Raw genomic sequence first — 6835 nt, 5'->3', positions numbered from 1 at the left:
AAAAGTAAGCCTTATTGTTATAATGCACAGTGGAGGACTGCTTATAGAGCACAGACCTTTGTATTATAATTTTTAAAAAGGCCCTTTTAAATAACTACAAAGAGTGTTTGCTTTCAGATGCCATGGGTTACACTTTTATGGGCATGACTATAACGATTTTTGTAAAGAGTAAGGGTTGTATAAAATAAGAAATAAATACTAGTCAGCTTCCTTTCATAGCGGCATCCTCAACCCTCTAACTTTACCTTCTTAGACTCTACTGCAGTTATGGAGAGATACTTTTGAAACTGGTAATGTTTTGTGACTTTTTTTGTGTGTGATAGCTCTCTTTTTGTTGTTCTTGTTCCTTTATATTTTTCTCTTGTAAAAATGTTTGTTTGACACTGTGATAACGTTCATCAGAAATACTCTTATTATATACTTAGTTAAAGTAGAATTGTTCATCATGGATATTTCTCCTTCCAGTAACAGTCAGCATTAATGTTGATAAAAGATTAGGTTCTTAGTTTATCTTTCTGATTCGACTTTTATTATGAGAGCAAGTATTTTCACACTTGTTAGAATGGACTTAAAATTGATAAAAGTTTAGACTATTCTCATCCCATGCTGTCTTCATATAATTTATATCACATAGTACATTTAAAAAATATAATTTGGCCAATTTTTACAGAAGAAGAAATTACTAATGATTATTTGTTTCTATCTAAGATTATGTAAAATGGATGCCTTTTTTAGGTAATAAATGAACAGTTCATTTTCTCCCTATGGCTTAAATAAGAAAAAGCCATTTCCCCATATTTTATTGAAATGCCTGTTTCATTATGTTAAAATTAAGGAACAGCATTATCATATAATTACAAAAAAACAAAGAAGTATTACTTTCTGATTTTGTTTTCTGTTGGAGCACGATTGGAATCATCTGGCTGCTAATATTATTGATTGATCCAGCAAATAACAAACTAGGATGGGCTTGTCAATGATTATTTTTTATAATTGGGTCCAAGATTATATTTCAAACATTGAAAGATGTGACTCAAACCTGTTTGTAAATATGATATGTTAAGATACTTTAGACATGTGTTGATGTGTTGAATTTTTCTTTTTAATTATTCCTGTGTTGTTTAAAAGTTAGGACATTTTAGAAGAATAGCAAATAGAGCAGGTGAGATGTCTGGTTTATATAGTCCATCTGAAGTATTCTTCATATGCCAGGGCCCCAAGGGTTTTTGGATTTTTGTTTCTTTCTTAACATTCTTTTAAAAGAGTGTACTAAATGTTGAGTCAGTTGATATTTGTGCATATGGTATTTGAAAGAATTAAGTTTGACTTTATTCAACAAAATTTAAGTTGCCTACTGATTTTAAATTATCTTGTCTGGAATTATTTATTCCAGCTAACTAAAGTAAAAAAAAAAAAAGAACTGATTAGGGTAAGAGTTGAAGACCAGTATTATGTTCTAAAACGTATTTTCATCATTTCATTGCTTAAGTATGCTGAGTATGCTGAGTTATTTATAAGTATATTCTGAAATGTAAGTTGAAAAGCCTTCTGAAATGATAATTACACTGGAAGACCTGTTTTTTTCCTTCATCTCCAACTTAAGAATTTATTTCATTTTATTTAATGTGTTATTGGACATAATTCAAGGATGGAGTAAATTTAGGTCTGTTGACCCAAAGTCCCAGCACTAGATTAAATGTAATGGCTGTCCTTTAAGCATGAGCATCAAGGGTTTGTTTTCTCATTCAGTCAGGAAAAATCATTAACAGGGATACCATCTTTATATCCCTACCAAAAACCAAACAGAAATTACAGATTATTTTCATGCTGCAAAAATGTTGCTTTATAAGAAATCAATGGCAACTTTTCCATATCACTGATAATTTAATACCTGAAATGTATACTTCTCTGTTTTCCTGTACTCAAGTATTTACCTTTAGCAATATAATCTAGGTCTTTCTATTGAAAGAATTTTCCAGAAACACAGATTACAATCTTACATGTATTAATAGGCAAAAGCTTTCATGTCTATAATTTTTTTTTTTTAAATCTGGGAGACTCAAAGGCATAGAGAAGAGTTCACTGTGAGTGTACTTCTGATTAAGCCATAGTTTGGTTGAGCGCAGAACTATAGATCATACTCTGAGGAAATAAAATATTTCAACTGTGGTTTATTTCAGTGACCATTTCCTACTCCGAGGACATTTTGTTCCATCAGTTTTGTCTTGTCAAAACCATATCCATATATGTTTAATATCCAGAACGGTCTTGCCTTGGAAGTCATCGTTGGCCATAACTGCTTTTTTTGCACTTGTTAAAGTCTTCTCATTGCCAGTTTGTTTTCACCTGTTTCATAAGCCCTGGCAAGATAATTTTATTACTAGTTCATCTCATACTTTGACCATGTATGTTTGTGAAGAGTTGCCAGTCTTTGAGGACATCATGCTTGGAAAGGTAATCATGAGAGAGGAAGACCCTTAACAGGATGGATTGATATAGTGACTGTAAAGATGGGTTAAAGTATATCAGACGATACTGGGTCACTATGAGTTGACAGCACATAACAGTTCAATATCACTATCCCAGATATACACACCAACAACCCTCGATGTCATGCTGTGCTGGAAGATATGACCCTACACCTATCCCACCTCCCAGGGCATTCTAGGGAAATCTCACCAAATCAATGCTAAAGAAAACTGTTAACCAACTTCTTCTCTAGAAAATAGAATGAGTCCTTCAGGCAAAAAAACTTTTAAGAGTTTGTTTCTGTTGTCTACTTAATTATCCTATCTTCCACCAACTCATTTTAATGCAACTGCACAGGAAATTTTCAGGCTGGTGAATTACCAAATCAAGTTGCTAAAACAAGTACTTTACAGCTCTTTCCATGACAGACTCTGGAGCATTAGTAATTGTTAACTAGTAGTCTTCAAACAAATATGCACACTCTCAGGGTAAAAAAGACAATAGTCTTTACCATCCCTACGCACTTTTTCCTAAACCAGTCTTTAAAATTCCTACATTTTGATTGCAAGAATGAAGGCCTCTCAGTTATCCTAGATCTTAATATGAATAATTATCTCAGCAAGAGAATATTTCAAGACTCTAAACAAAGAATAAGGCCTGAATGTTTCCTTCCTTTTGGAATTTGAGTAGTTTCCATGCACATCCTTAATAAAAGAACTGGAATAAAAAAAAAAGAAGAAGAAGAAGAAGTCTCAGGTCAACGTAGTCCCTAAAGCTTACCTAATGTATAAGTCCATGATTCCCGACATAAGTAGCTCCTCCTTTTCTCAATTTCCAAGCTCCTCTATGTTCCTTGAGTTTGATGAGTTGCTTGATGGTCTCCCAGAGACCATTTCCCTTTTAGGGAAATGACTCATATGATGGTAGATAGCAGGCTAGTTTTTGGAGAAACCAATGAGCAATGGGCCAGGATCCTGTAGACTGTAAGTTATGGCATGCCTGGATGGTGACTGTGGGTGGTGCAGGTTGGTGATGTAAAGACTGGTGAGCAGCTGAACCTATGTCCCAGGCAAGCACACTTCCCCAAAAGAAAAGGACTCCTGGCACTGAAGTCTCATGAGCTTATAAAAGTCTCTAGTAGGGTTGGCTTGTATTCCAGCCTAATCCTTTCTCTTGAATATAATAATTACTTCAGCAAAAAATAAACAACTAGAGAAGATACATGAGTGATAAATCTTAGACACTCAGAGACACCAAACAAAAGGAAGAGATGCCAAAGTAAAAAAGCTGAACAGCAGATTTCAGAAAGGAGCTTGAGAAGTTAAATATTATGAAGTGTGCAGAGAGCTGGAATCAGATTAAAAAGGGAAGAATTCATTTGGCATTTCTCAAGCTAAAAGAATTGAAAAACAAGTACAGGCTCGAATTGTAATACTTAGAGTTGCTATGGGCACAATCTTGAATGAAAGAAAGGAAAGGAAGCATCAAAAGAAGATGGAAGGAAACACCTAAGGCACCCTGAGATTGCCAGCTTGACATGAGTACAGCCATATTAAGCCTTGTTAACCTCCCGACTAAAAATTTTGAATTTTGTTTTCCTCCTAACTGTGCTGCTTAGGGCTTTTATAAACCATTTGCATGTGCAAACAGGTGTGGCAGGTTAGTGCAGAAAACTGTCACAGCTACTAGCGCTTGCTTTGAAATCATATAAAATATCTGGCTAATGGGTTCGGGATCATTCTCTCTCATCTTTGTATGGGAAACAATAAACCTTGGCCAAGAAATAAAGGCTTCTAATCTCTAAGAGAGTGAGTATCTCACTACTGGGTACACGATTTGGGAGTCCCAGTGAGATTATCTTTTCCCTGTTCCTGCCTGTGGCCTGCCAGCAGGGGAACTCTTCAGAGGGTGCATGACCTGAGATGGTTCTAGGGCCTCAGAGGTGAGGAAGCCTGCTTGCAGACCGAAGAAGGGAGAACCAGAGAAGCTGCCTGGTCCTGAACCTCTGGAGGTGAGGAGAGTCTTTAATCACCCTCACCAAACATATCTGGATATCTGGTGAGCTCAAGTTTCTGTGTGGTGGGAGAAGCTGGACATGGCTGTAGATTCCCCCACTGATGGTTAGACAGAGGCATCGGCCCCTGCCTCTGGTTTCTGTGGAATGTGTTGGAATCCTTCTATGATTACTTGTGGTCACTGTTGTGTGAGTTGTTCATCTTGGCATTCCTGTTAACATAACCTAAAAGAAACCTCTTTAGGTTGCATTATTACTATTTTGGAGAAGTATAGTCAAAAGAGGCAGAGGACTTGTATAGAGTGTCATTTTCGAATAGACAACTTAGGACACTGTGAATTGGAATGGCCCACTTTTGATGTTGGATGGCTGGACATGGGCACCCTCAGTTCACAATCAGGAAGGTGTGGAACGTAGTGACTGGACAGCGAGGACACCCTGACCAATTTCTTTATATTGACTTTTGGAATAATCTTATCCAGACTCCTCCTCCCTGGTTAAATATGTGCTCATTAAAAATGGGAAATCAAGTTGTCTTTGAAGGCCAATCGACACAGAAGTGTTACAGAACACAAGGGGTTCTTTCCATAGTCAATTGCCAATACGACAAACAGATTGCAATATCCGTAAATGCACTTTATTACACAGATCTGGGAGAGAGCGAGTCACCTCCAAGACTCTCTCCCCTGTCTGGGAGTGGTCATGAGTTTTTAAAGGATGGTGAGACATCAACTTACTTAACAATACACTTTTGTTAGTAAAATCAAAGAATTTCTATAACTGAAAGAAAATCATTCACACCCAGATCCTCCCTTTCCAGGTAAACAGGCAGCTTAAATTATAATTTGCATATGATTGGGGCAAACAGCTTCAAAGAGATAACAGCTAATCTAGGAGATGCATCTCCTCTTCTGATTAACAGACAGATCACAGAAAGGACACTAAGAACTCCAAGGTCAAGCAACCAGTCCCACAGGCTGGAGTAAACGATAGTTTTATAATTGATACCTATATAGAGAATTCTGAACTTATTAATACCACCCTATCAGAAGGACATCCTCCTGAGCTCAGCAGACCCTGAAGAGGAGAATTTTCAAGGACCAGACCCAGCTGAGTCACAGCCTGCCCACTCACTCGTGTGTCTCCCCCTGCCAATTCCACTGGCCTGCTCCTGACTGCACCTCTGTTCTCTCCCGATTCCTCCAGTCTTCTCTATGTTTGTCTAGTCTAGTTTGACTCTTATGAACTTTGTGATTTTGGGCTTTACTCCCATGTCTCTGATCCACTTTGAGTTGATTTTTTTATATAGTGTGAGATGTGGACCCTGTCAACTCGCTGCAGGGGGAAGTCTGATAGGGTAGTATTAATAAATTCAGAATTCTCTATATAGGTATCAATTTATAATTGACATAGTTTTATAAACTATAGTTAAGTTTTCTTCAGCCTATGGGACTGGTTGCTTGACCTTGGAGTTCTTAGTGTCCTTTCTTTGATCTGTCTGTTTATCAGAAGAGGAGCTGCATCTCCTAGATTAGCTGTTGTTAATTAAGTTGATGCCTCACCATCCTATAAAAGCCCATGACCACTCCCAGATGAAGAGACAGTCTCTTGGAGGTGACCCGCTGTCTCCCAGATCTGTGTAATAAAGTGCATTTACGGATATGGCAATCTGTTTGTCTTATTGGCGATTGACTATGGAAAGAACCCCTTGTGTTCTGTAACATTTTTGGCCACCCAGATGGGACCTACAGACTCACCTGGTAAGTAAAAACTTTTTGTTTTTACTTACTAGGGGATTCTGAATCTCACAGATAAGCGGACCCCGAAAACAGGTTTCTCAAACATCCAAAGGCACACCATCGAGATCTTTTGTCTCAAGAGGTCTTTGAGAAATAAATTCTGGGCATCCTCTGTAAGAATCAAACCTCAGCTTATGCTAAAGTGCAGCTACCTCTTCCCCTCCTCCTTCAGACCTAGTGCATTGCTCCCCCTCCTTCTGCCTGTGTGGCTACCTTATCTCATATACAGGCAAAATGTTCTTCTTTGTAAAGGCATAGAAAAAACTGCCCCACATTCCTGTACCTAAAGGTAACTACTCACCAATCAGACCCCAACAAGTCTCCAGGCTACCACCCTGCGCAATGGTCAACAAATCGAATGCAAGCCATTATACAGCTACTCTAAATAGCCAACCATACATAGCTCAATTAGTTAGACAAAGAATTTAAAAAGGTATAAAAGGAATAGATGGTATACCAACTGACATATTTCAGTTAACAGATGCTGCCCTGGACGTGCTCACCAAGTTGTGCCAAGAAATCTGGAGAACAACCACTTGGCCAACTGACTGGA

Source organism: Elephantulus edwardii, unplaced genomic scaffold, assembly GCF_000299155.1.
Source record: "Elephantulus edwardii isolate Elephantulus edwardi_28Jun2011 unplaced genomic scaffold, EleEdw1.0 scaffold00665, whole genome shotgun sequence".
Classification (NCBI taxonomy): Eukaryota; Metazoa; Chordata; class Mammalia; order Macroscelidea; family Macroscelididae; genus Elephantulus; species Elephantulus edwardii.
This window is presented reverse-complemented; position numbering follows the sequence as displayed.